The following is a 23219-nucleotide window of genomic DNA, read 5'->3' as shown; positions in this document are numbered from 1 at the left end:
GGTTTGGTCCCGGTGAAGCCCGAGGACCAAACAGCCAACCGTGGAAATTTAGCATTACCCACCAGAAGTGGTTATTGCTATTATATGACATTATTTAAGAAAAGAAACTATTACTTTTCTTAAATAATGGCATAATATAATGCCTGTTTACTGCCCTTCCGCAGATGTCTGGCATCCGGCAGTTCTGATGTACTCAGAGCTGTGGGCAAAAGCAGCGGAGAAAGCAAGATCTCCGTTGCTTTTTTGAGTGTTTCGCTATGTTAAATGAGTTTAACATAGCGAGACAGTTTTAAAATAAGCAGCGGACATCTCCGTTGCTTATTTTAAAACTGTCTCGCTATGTTAAACTAATTTAACATAGCGAACTAAAAGCAACGGAGATCTTGCTTTCTCCATTGCTTTTAAAACACTTTCGCTATGTTAAATGGGTTTAACATGGCGAGACAGCTTTAAAATAAGCAACGGAGATCTCCGTTGCTTATTTTAAAGCTGTCTCGCTATGTTAAACCCATTTAACATAGCAAGACAGTGTTTTAAAAAAACGAGTTATACTAATGGAAAAAGTCCGGCGACGGACCTTTTCCATTAGTATAACTTCGATTTAACGCACGCTGGCCAATCAGCGTGCACGTTTTGGGGGGATCATGGTATAATATACCTTTATTGATAGGTTACAAGACTGTTTTTCAGGCTCACTCACTTTTTATCTATGACAGTGCATGCATAGATAGTATTCCAGACATGTTTTTGCTTTATTCATGGGTTACTACACTCTATTCCTGGCTATCTGACTTATGATATGTAGCAGTACATGCAGAGGATTTATTCAGGGAATGAATGTTTTATGCTTCACAACTACTGCCACTTCCTTCATCCACTTCCTATGGGACTGCACAACCGTGGGTTGACAGCACCTAATACAACAGTACTATTTTTTATTGCAAGGGTACAACAACATTTCAAAGTAAGTGACACAGACACACTCCAAGTTTTATACCTTTATTAATTACATTGAACACTCTTTTCTACAGACTCTCTCCTTTACTTGTTATTACAGTGCATACGGAATAAATATTCAGGACATATTATTCTTCTTGATAGGTTACAACACTCTTTTTCAGGCCTGCTCACTTATATGTTATGACAGTACATGCAAGGATAGTATTCCAGACTTATTTTACCTTGATTGGTGAGTTAGTACACTCTATTTCTGGCTCACTGATGTTTGTTATATAACAGTACATGCAGAGGATTTAATCAGGGCATTTTATTGCTGTATTATTGGGCTGAAACACTTTTGTCATGCTCACTCACATATATCATGTAACAATACATACAGAATATTTACTAACCTGCCTGGTGGTGCAGCCTTAGCAGCCTATCTGCATAGGTTTGCTGATTCATAGCACGAGCACCTGCAGCTGTGGAGTAAATAAAGGGATACTGAGACATACCTATCCATTATTTAGACTATATTAGCTTGTCTTACATACTGCATTCCATGGCTACCTACTTAGTAGTGGGGCATCATGAATTTGACAGGCCTCCTGGATCCACTGGTTCAGAAGGTCCTGCTTCCACCTCTTCAGGTCTGCATGGTGGTGACAGACCTGCTCACCAGTCCGAGGGACGCCTGTGACATTGGTGAGTTCATGAGCCAACCGGTTCCAAGCCTCTGCCTTATACTCCATTCCTTGGAACTGGCCCTGCAGGAGTCAAGTCTCATGCTGATGGACTAGGAGCCAAACCATATATCTTGACTCCTCGATGTCCCAGCGTTGCGCTCGAAAGCGTGTACCCTCTCCAGCACCAGACATTCTAACTGCAGATGGGAGCTACAATCAGTTATGGCGAGTATTCCCGCCTATGCGGCTTAAATATGCCACATTTCCTGCACTTTTCTGTGATTGGCCATTTTTGAATATTCACGGCTGACTGCAGACCTGCTTAGCAATTGTTAATCTAACATTTATTAGTATATATATGTTAACAGTGGATATTTATCCTAAGCTGTTGTGGCTTAGTGGTCCAGTACTTTGATTATGGTGCACAGTGTCCTGGGTTCAAACCTTATCATTGCTTTTTATTTTACTACTGTCCAGACAGATTAGGGGGCGTGGCTGTGTTTAAGCAACTTTGCTCTACATTGCTCCACGTTGCTCGACGGTGCGCTGGTTGGCACGGTGCGCACCTCCTCGCAAACCGATTGCACTGGGTAAAGCGCTATTTAGCTATGGGAAACTGCTTTGCGCTGGGTAAAGTGCGATTTAGCTATGGGCAACTACATTGCGCTGGGTAAAGTGCGAGTTAGCTATGGGCAACTATATTGCGCTGGGTTAAGCGTTGCTTAACTGCGGCCAATTATATGTCAGGTTCCTTTATAAATATACATTTTGTTCACTGATACATAAGCGATTTGAATGCTTTTTAGTAAAAGTTTCATCATATAAGTCAGGAATAATTTCATATACTAATTTGGAACATAAAATAGGAAGGGGAGTGGTGGGACTCGAACCGTGAATGCCTCCTCTTTGTGTGAACGCTCTAACACTACGCTATTACTATTTGGCATAATTTACATGAACATTCCTTATTACGCTCTTCCATGTCGTGATTGCTAATTGCAGCTAAGCAATGGGCACACACGCAAATACGGGAAGCTATATTGGGAATTAGAAAAAAAAAATTAATGTTTTACTTTTTATAACTGTGCTGGGGTTTACAATGTCAGGGAGTGTGGTGTTGGGTACATGGACATTTGAGCAGACTCACTCTTGTGTGTTGACATTTTGTTTTTTCACACACTTGCAGGGGCGTGGACCTGTACACTGCTCGGCAGTCGGACTTGCTTGCCTGCACAGTCCGTGTTGGACTTGGGGTTGAGTCAGCATGCCCTCATGAATATTTATGGCACGCTGACGTCATACCATTCAACTGCACCCTCCGAGTAAGACTTATTTATTCTTACATGGAGGATTCGTGAATCTGGGGGTTTGACTTTAAAGTGACAGTTGTGTTACAAGTTGAAGGTGGTCAGAATGATAGAAAAACTGCATCAGTGCTTTGTGAGTCAGGAACATTTACAGAGGCAAAAAGAAAAGAGATATGATTATATAAAAAGAAGTTGTTAACAATGGTGTATTATTGTGAAAAAAATTCCACAAATATATCTAACAAAGAAGATCAGGTGGAAATTGAATTCATTCCATTGCAAAGCATAGTTAGAAAGTTCTAGTGCAAGACATCTCCAAGACTGTAGAAGGTAGTGCTTAACTTACAGATGTCTTATCTGAAAGTGAAATCCAAATTAGGCAATAAGCTATAAGCATAATACAAATAGCAAATGTATTGATTAAACTGCATTTGCCAGAAGTGCATGAAGAAGCCATAGAAGAAGACAAAGAATCTTTGGGTAATTCCATAGTGTCCAATGACAGAAGAAAAATAAAACATTTCCAGAGATAAGCAGACACTAACTGGACATTCTGTCACTGAAAGACATTATAGAGCTGGCTGGTCTGAGCAAAAGACATCACAATGGAAAGAAATTTAAACTTAGTTTTTTATTAATTAAGAAATAAATTGTATGTAGGGCTTAATGTTCAAAACTAGCAAGAGAATCATTTTCAGTCAAATGAAATGAATCCTCAGCCCAAGAAATACCATTTTAAAGAAGTAAAAACAATCTAACAAACTTTAATAAGGAAGCTTGCTTAATCATTCTTACTTCTATAAACTGGATTTCTATCAAAACCATTCCTCTAGATGATATAGTCCATATATTTAATACTACATTCTTTAATGTTCTAAATAAACTGGCAACCATACACAGAAAGAGGGTCAGACAAAAGACTGCCCCCTGGCTACCTGAAACAATGAACAATTAATACAGGATAGGGATAAGGTTTGGAAAGCATGGCAAGTTAACAAAACACAACAAAATCATCAACACTTCGGATATATTTGCAGTCACACCAAAATAAAAGTTAAAAGTGATAAAATAAATCACTATTTTAACCTGTAAAACAAAAGGAAGAAAAAAAATTGTAACGTTCTGGAGCTCCATTAAAAAAATATCCCCAGGTTAGAATAGAACAGCTCAATCTATTACCAGACCTGTACCCAGACAATATGACTTTATATTATTTAATTTCCACTTCATCGACACCATAAAGTCACTGTTTAATATAGACATTAACCATTCACTCCTGATTAATGTATACATCAGTATAACCATAGCACTTTCTCTAGCAACACTGTTGCAATTTCAGTCATTAAAATGCACCTCCTAAAACTAAAACGATCACCCTAGCTGCAGATAGCCTACCTACTGAATACCTAAAAATGGCAGCAGATGACATTGTGTATCCCATCTGAATACTCATTAACAAATTCATCCAAAGTCTTATGTCCCCTTCCTATGGAAGAAACCATCCATCCTACCCCTGCATTAAGGGAGAAACACAAATTATCTTTCTTATTACAGACCCATAGCTATACTTATAAAAAATCTTAGAAAAATATATCAGTTCTCAACTGCTCAACTACATTCTGACCAATAACCTCCTTTTTCTCACTCAGCATGGCTTTAGACCAAACCACAGTACCATTGCTGCAGTAACAGACTTCTCTAATGGCATTAAACATAGCTGCAACACAGGTAATACTGTATCTGCCCTTTTCTTGGACCTATTTAACGCCATTGACACTGTCTCTTATAACAAACTGCTCCATCAGCTAGCCTGTCTTGATCTGTCCTACTCCAGTCTCTCCTGTTTACTCAGCTACCCGTCTGAACGATCCCAAACTACCAAATGGCAATCTAGCATCACAGCCTTTTTACCACTCTCGTCCGTTGTTCCTCAGGGCTCCATACTAAGACCACTCCTGTTTAATATATTCACCAGAACTTACACACTGCCTCAAAACACATCAAAATAGTTCAAATGCCACTGATGCAACCCTTATCTGCTCTGCACAAAATCCCATTCTCCTCCAACAGCTCACACAAGATTCACTCTCCACACAGAAAACTGGCTAACAAAATCATACCTAATACTAAACCTAAAAAAGGCAAAAACAAAAGTTATGTACTTGCTATAACTTGGCATTTGTGTTGTCCATTTTCATTCCTCCTCACTTATGGGTCTTGGATCTGATATCGGATCCAACTTGGCCTTATTTAAGACTTCTGGATTTGAGTCTCAAGCTCCTCCCTCTCATAATGCATCATACTTTCCCTAACTCCTCAGATCAAGTTTGCCACCCTGTAACTCAGAGAATAAAGGAACAGGACAGATGAAGAAGAAAATGTTTGGGGCCCAAACCCAGAACAATGAATTTCAAAAACTTCTAGGTGACTTCTCAAATAATCAAAGCTGGGGGATAGTTAGGAGAGACATGAGGAAGAATGAAAATTGACAACACAGATACCTAGTTATGGTAAGTACATAACTTCTAAATCTGTTGTTGTTCTTTTTATTCTTCCTCACTGATGGGTCAGAGTCCCCCAGCTACGTAACTCTTGGATGGCCCTTAAGGAAGGATATGCCAGAGCACTGTGGAGCCCTGCTTTTGGATATAATGTTCAGTTTGAAGTGTGATACAAAAGTATGAATCTTTGACCACATGGCTGCAGCACAGATTTCATAAATTGAGGCCCTAGAATAAATAACACATGACACAGCCATAGATCTGATAAAGCAGGCTTTTGGATGTTATGGCAAATCAATACCTTTTTGGGAATAAATGTGAGAAATACAATCAGTAATTAATTTTGCCAAGATGATTTTGGAAACTGCTTGATCTAAATAATTTGGAAAAAGAGAAACAAATAGCTGATCAGGTTTTCTGTACTTGTTTGTTCTGTGAAAATCAAAATGTAATTGTCTATGAACATCGGGGAGATGCAAAATATATTCTTTATTAGAAAAATTGGGGAAGAAAACTGACAATTGAATAGACTGATTAATGTTTGATTCCATGGCTACTTTAGGCATAAAGGGTGGGTTAGTCTGCAGTGTTCCTTTTATGTAAGCGAACGATTAATGTTGCAAATGCTGTTTCATCTAACGTGTTTACCCGAAATGGTGAAATTTCAAAATCATGGAACAGCGATTTTTTTCTCAGGAAAAAAAAATCACTGGGCTGTTTTCGAGACTTTGCCGTTTCCGATCTTGGAGTTAGTATATTTAAGTAGGGGGGTGTGGGTCGAAGCCCGCCTCTTTATTTTGTGTTTTTTTTTTAATGGATCAGTGATTTAAATCGCTGATCCGTGTGTTCATCATTTTGGATTTTCAAAGTGTTAGGGTCAATTAGACAGCATTCACAATTTCAAGCATTCACTGATAGAATATAAACCCAGTCTTTAAAGATACTCTATCTTTATGGAAGATGATGTGAGGTGTTTGGGTTGATAAGGCTTGAGTTCAGAAACTCTCTTTGCTGAAGTAATGGCTACCAGAAATATTGTCTCCCATGAAAGAAATTTCATGTCACAACTATCAGCTGGTTTGAAGGGCTTTTGGGTAAGGCCTTGAAGAAAAATCGTAAGATCCCAATGAGGTAAAGGGTCTTTTATTAGAGGTCCAAGTAGAACAATGCCTTTCATAAAAGCTTTACATAATTTGGAAGCAGAAAGAGAGGAAAAAATGTCTCCAGAATGGAAATGAGATATGGCAGCCAGTTAAATTTAATAATAGAAAAATTGGCTTCTTCCTGAAAAAGAGTACTACAAAAAAGAAGAATGATCAAAATAGGTGTTGAGAAAGGGTCCATATTCTCCTTTGATGCCCATATAGAATACCTCTCCCACTTGCTATTATAGACTTTTTTTAGTGGAGTCATTTTGTGAAGCTACAATTATGTCATGGACTGGAGGAGCAAGCCTTAACTTTTTCACAATTACTGGAAGTGGAGTTACCATATGGTCAATCTGAGGGTGTGGAGATTGGGAAGCTGGTGTTTTGAGGTGGGTAATGAGGTCCTGTTTCGGATCTGGTATCCATCCATGGGGGATACTTGAGGTGAGACCATAGGGAAGGGAACCATCCCTGACAAGGCCAGAAGAGGACAATGAGGATCACAGAGCTCTTCAATCTGCTGGCTTTCTGTAGAAATTTTGGGATCGAAGGTAGAGGGGGATAAGCCGGGGCAGATCGTGAACTAAAGCAGCCCTCAGTGGCTCCCCCTTTGGAGTGGATCAGAGTGAAGTACTTTTTGTATTTGTTGTTTAGGGAAGCGGCAAAAAGATCACAACAAGACTGTCTGGAAAGCTGAAAATCTTGTTTGCTACTGATTGATCGCAGGACCACACATGAGGAGTCAGAATGGACCTGATGAGTCTGTCTTCCAATGTGTTGGTTTTCCACAAAATGTACATTGCAATTAGAAAGCAGCTTGAAGAGATCACCCATTCCAAAACTTTCATGGCCTCTCTACACAACAGATAGGACCAGGTTCTGCCTTGGTTGTTGAAGTACCGGACCACTGTCATATTGTCCATAAGTATAGCAATAGTTCCCAGAGGGAGAATGTCCTGAAAGGCTTGCAACATTAGAAGGACTGGTCTCATCTCGAGGACATTGATATCCAACTTGGTCTTGGAGGTGGACCATGTGCCTTGGACAATCTTTCCCTTGTAATGCCCTTCCCCATCCCAGTTGGGAAGCATTTGTGGTCACTGTGCCTATTGGGGTGGAGAGAAAAAGGCCTGCCCAGAGAAAGGTTGTCTGACTGCGTCCACCATTGGAGATAACATCTGTTTGATGAAGTCAGTATGATGGTAACAGATAGCTTTTGGTAAAGAATGGACCACTGAACAGACAGGGTCCATTGTAGAATTTGCATAAAAAATCTTGCTAAAGGAAGTAAGATGATCATGGCTGACATAGACCCAGGTGCTCTGAGTATCAACCTCATTAGGGGAGAAGGAAGCTCTTTTATGTCCTGAACTTGTCTCAAGGATATTATGCAATGTAGACGTAGAAAAGCCACTAGTGTTTAGCTATGTCTCTATAAACTCTAGATTCTGAACTGGAACCAGGTTTGATTTTGTCAGATTTATTGTAATACCAAGGGAATCAGAGATCTGAACTAAATAATCCCTGGCTTGTAGTAGTTGATGCCTTGTTGGTGCAATAAGGAGCCAATCAGCTAGTATGGAAATACTTGGAATCCTTTTAGCCTCAGGTGAGCTGCTACAACTGCCATACACTTGGTAAATGGGTCTATATCATATGAGTGAACCCTCATAATATCAAACATACTGGACCTCGAACATCCTATTATGGGGGCACAGCGCCCCACACCCTCCGCTAAATATATATTCCAAGTCCAAGATCGCACTACAGTGAGGAAAGGGCAAATATCCCATTCTTCACTGTACTGTGATCTCAGAAAAAGCACTTTGAGGCCCGGTATGTTCGATATTATGAGCATTCGCAATTTGTGTGATTTGCTCATATGATATAGACCCTTGGTAAACACAAGGGGGACTGTTGTGAGTCCAAAGGTAGTGCTCTGAACTGGTAATGATTGGCTCCCAGCCAAAAGCGCAGATGTCTCCTGGAGTGCCTGTCTATTTTAATATGATAGTACATGTCCTTGAGGTCTATAGAGCATAACCAATTGCCCTTGTGTAGAAGAGGCAGAATGGACTGAACCATAACTATCTAGAACTTTGACTTCTTGACATTCTGACTTAGATTGCTGTGATCCAGAACTGGTCTTAGGTCCCTTGTTTACTTTGGCACCAAAAAGAAGCGTGAATAAGTTTCAAATCCTATTTGTTTGGTTGGGACCTCTGGATGAATTTCTTTTGTAAAAGTTTTTGAACTTCTTGAATTGCATGCTCTCTCTGACTGGTATGAACTTGTAATGACTGGTTCCCAGCCAAAAGCGCAGATGTCTCCTGGAGTGCCTGTCTATTTTGATATGATAGTGCACATCCTTGAGGTCTATAGAGCATATCCAATTGTGCTTGTGTAGAAGAGGCAGAATGGACCGGACCATAACTATCTAGAACTTTGACTTCTTGACATTCTGACTTAGATTGCTGAGATCCAGAACTGGTCTTAGGTCCCCTGTTTACTTTGGCACCAAAAAGAAGTGTGAATAAGTTTCAAATCCTATTTGTTTGGTTGGGACCTCTTGGATACATTTTTTTTGTAAAAGTTTTAGAACTTCTTGAATTGCATACTCCTTCTGACTAGGAGGAACATTGGGGAGTATCCACCTGGGACTTGGAGATGAAGGGGAAAATAGACTGAAGTGCTTTGGATTTGCACTATGTGGTTGCACTTTATGAAAATTAGCTAATTGTGATTATTAGATATGCAATTGATTATTTTATTAATTAATTGAATGCATTTGCTTGCAATGTTTGGTATATAACGAGGTGAATTTTTGTAGTAAACTATTCCATTGAAGGTGAAAGGCCGAGGTACCAGAACATGAAATAAAAGTTTACAGCATTTCCTTGCATAATTCTTTCCATGGTGGGAAAAGCTGAAAGACAAACAACAACAACAACATTCTTTCCATGGTGGTGTATTTTTGATGTTTTTTCAGGTAACATTTCTCTGATAAGCCCTATTGGTGTACCTGAAGCACTGCCCGGCTATCTGTCTCTGGAGGTAGTCCGGGGTCATTTATGGTGTGCTTTTGATGTTTTTCGAGAGGTGAAGTTCTTGTTGCTTGTGGTTGTATTTGTTTGTGTTTGATGCAACCATGAATTTGGACAGTGCTACCATTTCTACTAATTATGATGGAATATTATTTGCTGATTTACCTGGTGGAGAGAGAGTGGAAGACTGCTTGTGCAGATTTTTGTTCGGCTTCTGAAGATGACATTGTCATGGATAAGTTTACGGTATTGGAACAACTTATGTCTAAAGAGGTGACTGTTTTTTATGATTTAAAGCTGATGGAGAAATATGTATCATTGGGCATTATGCCCAAGGAGCTTCACATTGACCGTTTGCCTGCCAGTGGGTTCACTGAGGATGAGAGTGATCTGCTATATGAATGGAGACAGGTAGCATTGGAATGTACCTTAAATTGGCTTCGAATCTTGGTAAAACGGAATATTCAAACTGTTGACAAATTACAGGGGGAAATCACTATGTTACTAAATGAATTGATGGCAACCATCTCTAACAATGCATTTCAGAGCACATTTAAGGATATTAAAGCCAGAATCAACAAGGTGGAACAAAATGTGCTCGAACTGAAAAAAGGCAAGTTAAATAGGCAAGTCAAGGATTTTGAAACTAACAGTGTTTATTCCTGACAGCGAAGAGGACAATATCGTTACAAATCCAAGACGCGTATGAGCAAAAGTGCCAGTGGATCATCCTGTTCCACAATTGAGACCAGCAGGAGTAGAAAAAGTGTATCTTTTGAGGACATTGTTAATGACAGTCCATCGGAAAGATCAGAGGGACATACAAAAAACATTCCAGGTTCCAGTTCAGCACCTTCACAAGTACAAACTTGCTCCAGGAAGAATCGAGGGAGACGGAACAACAACTCGTAGAAGTAGAGACAGTAAGGACATTAAACCCCCTCGTAGTGAGTTATGTTAATGTGAATACTGATACTGATGTGGTTAATGCAAGTTTGTTACTGAATCTAACCCAGTCATTTAGAAATGAAAAAGTACCTTATCCATGTGTAGTTGATTCTGTTGAGTTTGTTTCAGAAATGGTTAAGTCATCTAAAGAACGTATTAATTTGGCAAATGAGAATCTGCTACCTGACACTACTGAGCCTTCTAGTCATGTAATAGTGCCTTGCTCACGTGTATTGCATTCTACTGATGTCGCTTTAAATGTGGTTAATTTATCAGATGAACGTGTGACTTTTGATATGCAAAGTGTGTTATTGAAGGGGGCTAAATTTGTACCCACCAGAACTCCCACACTAGCAGACATGATAGTAGATATCAAGAGGTTTGTTCATAAATTAAATTTGAAAGCTTATTTTCATGATAGAAAGAAAAAATGCAACCAGGATGTATGTAATATTTCTGACAATGATGAATTGTTAAACTTGAGCATTTATGATGTTGAGCTGGACACTTTGCTTTTAGATGAGAACAGTGAATGTGATGATTCTGAATGTAGGGACTTATGTCTGGGTTACGGGTTTATGCCTATACCCAATTTCCCTTCTAACAGCACTTTTATGCCTCCTAAATATTGGAATTCAATCAATGTTTTTGAAAACACCATTTGCGCTGTAATTCAACATGTATTTTGCAGTTTCTGTAAAAAACATCAAGAGTATAATCTTAGCAAAAATGAATGGCTTGCATTTAAAGAATTAAGAACACCATTAGGTAGAATAGTTGTTAAAGAAGCAGACAAGGGGGGTAATTGGGTTATTTTGAAGGCTGAAAATTATGACAATATGGTATTGGATTTGCTATCTGAGGAAACTGTTTATAAAAAGCTGCTTCGTAAACCGGTGCAACAGTATCATGAGGAACTTTGTTAATTATTGGAAAGAGGGGAACGTTTGGGTTTTCTAAAATCAAATGATGTTAAGAAAATGATTGTTAATGAACCCAAGCACCACTATTTGTATGCTATACCTAAAATTCACAAAAATATCACAAATCCTCCTGGCAGACCAATAATTTCCGGCATGGGTTCATAAATAGAAAAAGTCAACAAGTTTTTTTAATTTTCACTTGAAAACACATTTGACTCGTGTTGTATCCCATATCAAAAATGCTAGTGAAGTTTGTAAAGACCCGTGTAACATGAAGTGGGACAAGAATGATTTCTGGGATACCGTTGATGTGACAGCACTGTACACTAATATACAGATAAGATGGGGTTTGGAGGCTGTGATGAAAGTAATGGGGGAAGGACCCCCGTAACATTTTTCTTGCTGTGCCTTTTGGAGTTTAGTTTGACCCACAATTATTTTGTGTGGAAAAAATAATTCTATTTACAGTCCAAAGGTACGGCAATGGGGGCAGCATTCGCCCCTTCGTACGCTGTCATATACATGGGTGAATTTGAAAAACAATTTATGTTTTAAAATTCATTTTTTGTAAATCATGTTGTGTACTACAAACGTTACATAGATAATCTTATTTTTGTATGTAGGGGTGATAAGTCGCAGTTTGACAAATTCATGGAGGATCTTAATGGGAATACACATGGACTGAAATTTGTTTGGCAATGTATGGATGACAACACAGCTTTCTTAGATGTAGAGTTTTATATAAATAGGCAAGGCAATGTTCAACATAGACCACACAGAAAACCCACTTCTGTGAACACTTTTCTACATGCTGACAGTATGCATCCCCCACATTTACTTAATGCACTGCTATATGATGAATTCAGAAGAATATTCTTTAAAACCTCTAAAAAAGAATGTAGAGAAACCTTCATGGATGAGGTACATGAAAGATTATTATTAAGAGGCTATTCTGAGATTACACTCTCTAGAGCCCAATAAAAGGTTTGCAAACAGGGGCATAGAGTAGTTCATCACTATGCAGAGGGAGATAGGTTGCCAGAAGAGGAAAAGTTGATTTTTGTAACCAGGTTCTGAAACTTTGGAAAGAATAATAAGACAATTTTGGGGCATAGTGACTGAGGATGTTATGGTGATGAAACTTTTTTCCAAACATATAACTTTCTCTTATGGCAGGTGCAATAATATAAAAGAATTGTTAAATAGAAAACTCTATGAGGTTAGGAATGGTACATCTGTTGGCATGCACAGATGTGGGAAATGTTCTTTATGTGATAAGGTCAAACATCTGCATGGTAGCAAGATTAATGGAAAGTCATATTTTTCCAAAGAGAAATTTAATTGTAACTCATGTGGAGTAATTTATGTCATTGGATGCGATTGTCCAAAGACAATGTGGTATATAGGGCAGACTAAAAGAAAGGTTACGGTTCAGATTTTAGAACACATTGGGGATATTAGAAGGAAAAATATGGATAGCGCATTGGCTAACCATTTTAGAACACATTGGAGATATTAGGAGGAAAAATATGGATAGCACAGTGGCTAACCATTTTATATCAGCACATAAAGGATGTATGGGGGGACTCATTTTCAGTGTTTTAGCATGACCTAAGGTTTATAATGGTATAAAGGGAAGTGAACAAACTTGAGTATAGGATGATAACCAATTATCATACATTAAGTCCAATGGGAATGAATTTAGTTAGTGGTATAATTTTGTAAAAAGAAATACAGTAGGACCAAAGAATAAGTACAGTAATATTAAAACTAATATTATAATTAATTAAAAAATTCAAATGAATTATGACAGAATTAATAATTCAAATAGTTATTTTTATAAATTCATGGTTTTGGTCAATTGATAGGCTAAGATGTATTATGGCAAGGGTGTTTATGATATGAAATAATATAAAATAAAACAAAATAAATTCAAAGTTGTTTTATATATGAATTATAACTGTTTTTTATGTATTTGTACACATGAATCATCTATTCATTCTCAAAATATAGACGCGACTATTTTTCATTACATTATGATGCATGTACACAGTTCTTTTTCCTTTTTGAAGTGTTTTGGATTTTCACTAAGTGGTTGCACTTTAAGGAAATTAGCTAATTGTGATTATTAGATATGTAATTGATTATTTAATTATTTGAATGCATTTGCTTGCAATGTTTGGTATATAAGGAGGTGAATTTTTGTAGTAAATTTTTCCATTGAAGGCGAAAGGCCGAGGTACCAGAACGTGAAATAAAATTTATAGCATTTCCTTGCATCGTTCTTTCCATGGTGGTGTGCTTTTGATGTTTTTCGAGAGGTGAAGTTCTTTTTCCTTGTGGTTGCATTTTTTAAATGTTCTGGGTAGTAAGAGCTAGCAAGTTAGGCTGGTGCACGGCAAGTGACCTAGGTAAATCCAAAAGAAAAACGCCAGCACCCAGGAGGATATGAAAAATAGTTGATATTTATATGAGACTGAAACTACTAGACCGGTTTCAGCGGCAAGGCTTTCTTCAGTAGTAGGTTGACCCAAATGATGAGTTATGTTGTTATATAATCTCCATAATGATTGAAATGACATCATTTCCTGTCATTGAAGCAAAACACACAAAAAAGTATTGGTAATGAAATAACCATAGAAAAACTTTTAAAGCATGTATAGAATGCAATAGAGTATAATAATAAATCTGTTGCAGAACTGAGCTTGGTGCAAATATTTAGAAAGCAGCCCAATATGATACAGTCTGAGAGATGGAATTCAAAAATGACCTATTCAAAAGTGACAATGCTATTTTGCCAAAAAAGCTCCACCTAAACATCAACCCAAATTAGATCTAGAAAATCTAGTAAAATTACAGTTCATAATCAACCCATCCAAAAGACAGTTGAACATGAATGGGATATAATGATCTTAAATATATTAAATAAACTTGTTCATAAGCTGAAGATGGTACATATATTAACAAAAGTCCAATAAAATATTAGAAAAATGAATAACTAGGAATAGTACCAAAAGAACAAAATACAAAATGTGACCATGTAAGCAATCTAGAAGAATATGGTACATAACAGGGTGGATATATCACGCACATCTCTATTGAAATACTTAAGTGCAAAATATAAAATGGTTACAAATGCCAAACTGTGTTATGCACTTAAATCATAATTTATCATTTAATCCCGGGGGGAAAAGACCCCCAAGTTTGATAATCCATCTTTTTTCTTTAGCATTTAAGATTTGATGCCAACCTGTTTTAAATGATCAATTGCCTGTAATGCAATCAATAATAATAAATGAAAATTTGGCAGTAGAATGTTTGATGGTATGTCTGTAAAGTGCATTGGTCAATCTCTTGTTTCTGATGTCCCCAATATGTTCAGAAATTCTGATACGAAATTGTCTTGATGTTTGACCAATGTAGAATGCCTGGTATGTGCACGTGGCAAGATATATGATCCAGTCAGAGCTACAATTACCAAAAAATTGAACATCATATATTTGGCCTGTATTTTTGCTGGTAAAACTGGTTGTTTTAAAAATGTAGCAGCAGAAACTGCAGTGTCCACATGGATAAATACCTGTAAGTTTGTCACCAGTGAGTGTCCTTTGTGTGAAATGATCTTCCCTTGCTCCGTTTTTTTTGCAATGTGAAAATAAAGAGCCTAAGGTTTTGCCTTTCCTGTATGAAAAGTAACATCATTCCCCTAGATAATCTGACAAAAGGGGATGTGAGTAGAGTATGTTCCAATGATTATTGATGATGTTGACTAGGTTTCTGCTATTTCTGCCATAGGTGGTAACAAATCTACAAAAAAAACCGGAGCAAGGGAAGATCATTTCACACAAAGGACACTCACTGGTGACAAACTTACAGGTATTTATCCATGTGGACACTGCAGTTTCTGCTGCTACATTTTTAAAACAACCAGTTTTACCAGCAAAAATACAGGCCAAATATATGATATTCAATTTTTTGGTAATTGTAGCTCTGACTGGATCATATATCTTGCCACGTGCACATGCCAGGCATTCTACATTGGTCAAACATCAAGACAATTTCGTATCAGAATTTCTGAACATATTGGGGACATCAGAAACAAGAGATTGACCAATGCACTTTACAGACATACCATCAAACATTCTACTGCCAAATTTTCATTTATTATTATTGATTGCATTACAGGCAATCGATCATTTAAAACAGGTTGGCATCAAATCTTAAATGCTAAAGAAAAAAGATGGATTATCAAACTTGGGGGTCTTTTCCCCCCGGGATTAAATGATAAATTATGATTTAAGTGCATAACACAGTTTGGCTTTTGTAACCATTTTATATTTTGCACTTAAGTATTTCAATAGAGATGTGCGTGATATATCCACCCTGTTATGTACCATATTCTTCTAGATTGTTTACATGGTCACATTTTGTATTTTGTTCTTTTGGTACTATTCCTAGTTATTCATTTTTCTAATATTTTATTGGACTTTTGTTAATATATGTACCATCTTCAGCTTATGAACAAGTTTATTTAATATATTTAAGATCATTATATCCCATTCATGTTCAACTGTCTTTTGGATGGGTTGATTAGGGCGATTATTCACCTTCCTGTTTCTTGGTGGTGATGTTCCTGTCATATTGTCTTTTTTACTATAATGAACTGTAATTTTACTAGATTTTCTAGATCTAATTTGGGTTGATGTTTAGGTGGAGCTTTTTTGGCAAAATAGCATTGTCACTTTTGAATAGGTCATTTTTGAATTCCATCTCTCAGACTGTATCATATTGGGCTGCTTTCTAAATATTTGCACCAAGCTCAGTTCTGCAACAGATTTATTATTATATTCTATTGCATTCTATGCATGCTTTAAACGTTTTTCTATGGTTATTTCATTACCAATACTTTTTTGTGTGTTTTGCTTTAATGACAGGAAATGATGTCATTTCAATCATTATGGAGATTATATAACAACATAACTCATTATTTGGGTCAACCTACTACTGAAGAAAGCCTTGCCGCTGAAACCGGTCTAGTAGTTTCAGTCTCATATAAATATCAACTATTTTTCATATCCTCCTGGGTGCTGGCGTTTTTCTTTTGGATTTTTTAAATGTTACCTGAAGCCCTGATTTTGCGGACCCCCCCCCCCACCTCTAAGGTGGCACCTACAATTGAATCCTCTGCCTTTGGAGGTCCTTGAGACTTCCTGAACCAAGTTTTCTTCCCCATGTCTCTGATTTCTAGAAAAGGTCTTCTGAGGAGTAGAAAACTTGATCCCCATGGCAGACAAGGTATTTCCCTTGTTGCTCACTGTGGGTAAGTGTATCTTTCACTGATGGTCCAAACAAGAAGGAACCATCAAAGGGGGACTTAATGAAAGATGAACTGAAGGGTTCTGCAAAGTCACAAAGCTGCATCAAGGCATGTCACCCTATGGTTATGCTTGCACTGGTCACTCGTAAGGTGCCTTCCACAGTATATGAAATCAACCTCATCGAGGAATTGGCAAGAGAAGATTGAATCACCAGCTGAGGAGAAATCTTCTTCAAGTCCTCTTCTGACATGCTCTCAGCAAGAGAGTTGATTAGTTCTTTAACCAGGTCTCTCTACAATCAGAGGAAGTGTGCCAAACAGTTTCGCAACCTCAGAATGGACCGGACCATAACTATCTAGAACTTTGACTTCTTGACATTCTGACTTAGATTGCTGAGATCCAGAACTGGTCTTAGGTCCCCTGTTTACTTTGGCACCAAAAAGAAGTGTGAATACATTCCCAATCCTATTTGTTTGGTTGGGACCTCTTGGATACATTTTTTTTTTAAAGTTTTTGAACTTCTTGAATTGCATACTCCTTCTGACTGGGAGGAACATTGGGGAGTATCCACCTGGGACTTGGAGATGAAGGGGAAAATAGACTGTAGTACTGGATATTATGCTTAGCACCCAGGTGTTTCTTGTTATATTTGTTCAGTCATCTAGGTGTAGAGATAAATGACCCCTGACTACCTCCAGAGACAGACAGCCGGGCAGTGCTTCAGGTGCACCAATAGGGTTTATCATAGAAATATTACCTGAAGAAACATCAAAAGCACATCATCATGGAAAGAACGATGCAAGGAAATGCTGTAAACTTTTATTTCATGTTCTGGTACCTCAGCCTTTCGCCTTCAATGAACAATTTACTACAAAAATTCACCTCCTTATATACCAAACATTGCAAGTAAATGCTTTCAATTAATTAATTAATTAAATAATCAATAACATATCCAATAATTACAATTAGCTAATTTCCTTAAAGTGCAACCACATAGTGCAAATCCAAAACACTTCAAAAACTGAATGTATGAATTATAATTGTTTTTTATGTATTTGCACACATGAATCATCTATTCATGCTCAAAATATACATGCGACTATTTTTCATTACATTATGATGCTTATACACAGTTCTTTTTCCTTTTTGAAGTGCTTTGGATTTGCACTTTGTGAAAATTAGCTAATTGTGATTATTAGATATGCAATTGATTATTTTATTAATTAATTGAATGCATTTGCTTGCAATGTTTGGTATATAAGGAGGTGAATTTTTGTAGTAAACTGTTCCATTGAAGGTGAAAGGCCGGGGTACCAGAACGTGAAATAAAAGTTTACAGCATTTCCTTGCATAATTCTTTCCATGGTGGGAAAAGCTGAAAGACAAACAACAACAACAACATTCTTTCTATGGTGGTGTATTTTTGATGTTTCTTCAAGTAACATTTCTCTGATAAGCCCTATTGGTGTACCTGAAGCACTGCCCGGCTATCTGTCTCTGGAGGTAGTCCGGGGTCATTTATGGTGTGCTTTTGATGTTTTTCGAGAGGTGGAGTTCTTGTTGCTTGTGGTTGTATTTGTTTGTGTTTGATGCAACCATGAATTTGGACAGTGCTACCATTTCTACTAATTATGATGGAATATTATTTGCTGATTTCCTGGTGGAGAGAGAGTGAAAGGCTGCTTGTGCAGATTTTTGTTCGGCTTCTGAAGATGACATTGTCATGGATAAGTTTACGGTATTGGAACGACTTATGTCTAAAGAGGTGACTGTTTTTTATGATTTAAAGCTGCTGGAGAAATATGTATCATTGGGCATTATGCCCAGGGAGCTTCACATTGACCGTTTGCCTGCCAGTGGGTTCACTGAGGATGAGAGTGATCTGCTATATGAATGGAGACAGGTGGCATTGGAATGTACCTTAAATTGGCTTCGAATCTTGGTAAAACAGAATATTCAAACTGTTGACAAATTACAGGGGGAAATCACCATGTTACTAAATGAATTGATGGCAACCATCTCTAACAATGCGTTTCAGAGCACATTTAAGGATATTAAAGCCAGAATCAACAAGGTGGAACAAAATGTGCTCAAACTGAAAAAAGGCAAGTTAAATAGGCATGTCAAGGATTTTGAAACTAACAGTGTTTATTCCTGACAGCGAAGAGGACAACATCATCGTTACAAATCCAAGGCGCGTATGAGCAAAAGTGCCAGTGGATCATCCTATTCCACAATTGAGACCAGCAGGAGTAGAAAAAGTGTATCTTTTGAGGACATTGTTAATGACAGTCCATTGGAAAGATCAGAGGGACATACAAAAAACATTCCAGGTTCCAGTTCAGCACCTTCACAAGTACAAACTTGCTCCAGGAAGAATCGAGGGAGACGGAACAACAACTAGTAGAAGTAGAGACAGTAAGGACATTAAACCCCCTCGTAGTGAGTTATGTTAATGTGAATACTGATACTGATGTGGTTAATGCAAGTTTGTTACTGAATCTAACCCAGTCATTTAGAAATTTAAAAGTACCTTATCCATGTGTAGTTGATTCTGTTGAGTTTGTTTCAGAAATGGTTAAGTCATCTAAAGAACGTTTTAATTTGGCAAATGAGAATCTGCTACCTGACACTACTGAGCCTTCTAGTCATCTAATAGTGCCTTACTCACATGTATTGCATTCTACTGATGTCACTTTAAATGTGGTTAATTTATCAGATGAACATGTGAGTTTTGATATGCAAAGTGTGTTATTGAAGGGGGCTAAATTTGTACCCACCAGAACTCCCACACTAGCACACATGATAGTAGATGTCAAGAGGTTTGTTCATAAATTAAATCTGAAAGCTTATTTTCATGATAGAAAGAAAAAATGCAACCAGGATGTATGTAATATTTCTGACAATGATGAATTGTTAAACTTGAGCATTTATGATGTTGAGCTGGACACTTTGCTTTTAGATGAGAACAGTGAATGTGATGATTCTGAATGTAGGGACTTATCTCTGGGTTATGGCTTTATGCCTATACCCAATTTCCCTTCTAACAGCACTTTTATGCTCCTAAATACCGGAATGCCATTAATGTTTTTGAAAACACCATTTGTGCTGTAATTGAACATGTATTTTGCAGTTTCTGTAAAAAACATCAAGGGTATAATCTTAGCAAAAATGAATAGCTTGCATTTAAAGAATTAAGAACACTATTAGGTAGAATAGTTGTTAAAGAAGCAGACAAGGGGGGTAATTGGGTCATTTTGAAGGCTGGAAATTATGACAATATGGTATTGGATTTGCTATCTGAGGAAACTGTTTATAAAAAGCTGCTTCGTAAACCGGTGCAACAGTATCATGAGGAACTTTGTTAATTATTGGAAAGAGGGGAATGTTTGGGTTTTCTAAAATCAAATGATGTTAAGAAGTTGATTGTTAATGAACCCAAGCACCACTATTTGTATGCTATACCTAAAATTCACAAAAATATCACAAATCCTCCTGGCAGACCAATAATTTCCGGCATGGGTTCATACATAGAAAAAGTCAACAAGTTTTTTGATTTTCACTTGAAAACATATTTGACTCGTGTTGTATCCCATATCAAAAATGCTAGTGACGTTTGTAAAGACCCATGTAACATGAAGTGGGACAAGAATTATTTCTGGGATACCGTTGATGTGACAGCACTGTATACTAATATACAGATAAGATGGGGTTTGGAGGCTGTGATGAAAGTAATGGGAGAAGAACCCCGTACATTTTTCTTGCTATGCCTTTTGGAGTTTAGTTTGACCCACAATTATTTTGTGTGGAAAAAATAATTCTATTTACAGTCCAAAGGTACGGCAATGGGGGCAGCATTCATCCCTTCGTACGCTGTCATATACATGGGTGAATTTGAAAAACAATTTATATTTCAAAATTCATTTTTTGTAAATCATGTTGTGTACTACAAACGTTACATAGGTAATCTTATTTTTGTATGTAGAGGTGATAAGTCGCAGTTTGACAAATTCATGGAGGATCTTAATGGGAATACACATTGACTGAAATTTGTTTGGCAATGTATGGATGACAACACAGCTTTCTTAGATGTAGAGTTTTATATAAATAGGCAAGGCAATGTTCAACATAGACCACACAGAAAACCCACTTCTGTGAACAATTTTTTACATGCTGACAGTATGCATCCCCCACATTTACTTAATGCACTGCTATATGATGAATTCAAAAGAATATTCTTTAAAACCTCTGAAAACGAATGTAGAGAAACCTTCATGGATGAGGTACATGAAAGATTATTATTAAGAGGCTATTCTGAGATTACACTCTCTAGACCCCAATAAAAGGTTTGCAAACAGGGGCATAGAGTAGGTCGTCACTATGCAGAGGGAGATAGGTTGCCAGAAGAGGAAAGGTTGTTTTTTGTAACCAAGTTCTGAAACTTTGGAAAGAATGATAAGACAATTTTGGGGCATAGTGACTGAGGATGTTATGGTGATGAAACTTTTTTCCAAACAAATAACTTTCTCTTATGGCAGGTGCAATAATATAAAAGAATTGTTAAATAGAAAACTCTATGAGGTTAGGAATGGTACATCTGTTGGCATGCACAGATGTGGGAAATGTTCTTTATGTGATAAGGTCAAAAATCTGCATGGTAGAAAGATTCATGGAAAGTCATATTTTTCCAAAGAGAAATTTAATTGTAACTCATGTGGAGTAATTTATGTCATTGGATGTGATTGTCCAAAGACAATGTGGTATATAGGGCAGACTAAAAGACAGGTTACGGTTCAGATTTTAGAACACATTGGAGATATTAGAAGGAAAAATATGGATAGCCCAGTGGCTAACCATTTTAGAACACATTGGAGATATTAGGAGGAAAAATATGGATAGCCCAGTGGCTAACCATTTTATATCAGCACATAAAGGATGTATGGGGGGACTCATTTTCAGTGTTTTAGCATGACCTAAGGTTTATAATGGTAACTTTAAAAGGGAATTGAACAAATTTGAGTATAGGATGATAACCAATTATCATACATTAAGTCCTATGGGAATGAATTTAGTTAGTGGTATAATTTTGTAAAAAGAAATACAGTAGGACCAAAGAATAAGTATAGTAATATTAAAACTAATATTAGAATTAATTTAAAAATTCAAATGAATTATGACAGAATTAATAATTCAAATAGTTATTTTTATAAATTCATGGTTTTGGTCAATTGATAGGCTAAAATGGATTATGGCAAGGGTGTTTATGATATGAAATAATATAAAATAAAACAAAATAAATTCAAAGTTGTTTTATATATGAATTATAATTGTTTTTTATGTATTTGGACACATGAATAATCTATTCATGCTCAAAATATAGACGCGACTATTTTTCATTACATTATGATGCATATACACTGTTCTTTTTCCCTTTTGAAGTGTTTTGGATTTTCACTAAGTGGTTGCACTTTAAGGAAATTAGCTAATTGTGATTATTAGATATGTAATTGATTATTTCATTATTTGAAAGCATTTGCTTGCAATGTTTGGTATATAAGGAGGTGAATTTTTGTAGTAAATTTTTCCATTGAAGGCGAAAGGCCGAGGTACCAGAACATGAAATAAAAGTTTACAGCATTTCCTTGCATCGTTCTTTCCATGGTGGTGTGCTTTTGATGTTTTTCGAGAGGTGAAGTTCTTTTTACTTGTGTTTGCATTTTTTTAAATGTTACCTGAAGCCCTGATTTTGCGGACCCCCCCCTGCCTCTAGGGTGGCACTTACAATTAAATTCTCTGTCTTTGGAGGTCCTTGAAACTTCCTGAACCAAGTTTTCTTCCCCATGTCTCTGATTTCTAGAAAAGATCTTCTGAGCAGTAGAAAACTTGATCCCCATGGCAGACAAGGTATTTCCCTTGTTGCTTACTGCGGGTAAGTGTATCTTTCACTGATGGTCCAAACAAGGAGGAACCATCAAAGGGGGACTTAATGAAAGATGAATTGAAGGGTTCTGCAAAGTCACAAAGCTGCGTCGAGGCATGTCACCTGATGGTTATGCTTGCACTGGCCACTCGTAAGGTGCCTTCCGCAGTATATAAAATCAACCTCATCGAGGAATTGGCAAGAGAAAATTGAATCACCAGCTGAGAAGAAATCTTCTTCAAGTCCTCTTCTGACATGCTCTCAGCAAGAGAGTTGATTAGTTATTTAACCAGGTCTCTCTACAATCAGGGGAAGTGTGCCAAACAGTTTAGCAACCTCAGAATAAAAGTTGCTGAGATGTAAAGATGCTTTCTATGTCTGTCCATTGCCCTGGACTCCTTGTTTGGCAGATGTACAGTGGAGCTCTGTTCAGCTAGCTACTCTTTTTGTGGCTGCTGACACAATGATATCATCTACTAGGGTGC

Source organism: Protopterus annectens, chromosome 2.part0 (genome assembly GCF_019279795.1).
Source record: "Protopterus annectens isolate FY-2018-M chromosome 2.part0, PAN1.0, whole genome shotgun sequence".
Lineage (NCBI taxonomy): Eukaryota > Metazoa > Chordata > Ceratodontiformes > Protopteridae > Protopterus > Protopterus annectens.
The sequence above is the reverse complement of the archived record's forward strand: the minus strand, read 5'-3'. Positions refer to the sequence as shown.